The following is a 605-nucleotide window of genomic DNA, read 5'->3' as shown; positions in this document are numbered from 1 at the left end:
TGTTGTACCGGGTAGTGTTAAAAAAATAAAAAAAAATAAAAAACGGGTACCCAGCCAAAATCAATGGTTCTACCCAGTTGGTTACCCGATTTGGCACTTACCTGCAGGGTGGCGGTGGCAGCATCGGAGGTGTCTTCAGCCGGCGGGGGAGCTGAAGGAATCCCACAGCACCGGTGCAGGTAAACTGTGTGTGTGTGTGTGTGTGCCGCCGGGGAACCACGTGACCGGAGCAGGAGACGGAGCGTTCCTATTGGACGGAACGCTCCGTCTCCTGCTCCGGTCATGTGGTTCCCCTACTGTTTACCTGCTCCGGTTCTGTGGAAGGGATTCCTGCAGCTCCCCCGCCGGCTGAAGACACCTCCGATGCTGCCACCGCCACAGGACCGCTGCTGCTGGTTCTAGATGTCTTCCGAAAGGTAAGTAATAAGATTATTTCCAGCTACCCTGACATTACCCGACGCTGGGCCCACTTCTCAGTTGCCGGGTCCGGGTAGCTGGAAATGTGCCGGGTAATTCTGGGTACTCAGTACACCCCTAATACAGAGGAGTTCATGGTTGACTCAATGACTGCAAGGTTCCCAGGTCCTGTGGCTGCAAAACAAGCC

This window comes from Ascaphus truei, chromosome 18, assembly GCF_040206685.1.
Source record: "Ascaphus truei isolate aAscTru1 chromosome 18, aAscTru1.hap1, whole genome shotgun sequence".
Lineage (NCBI taxonomy): Eukaryota > Metazoa > Chordata > Amphibia > Anura > Ascaphidae > Ascaphus > Ascaphus truei.
This window is presented reverse-complemented; position numbering follows the sequence as displayed.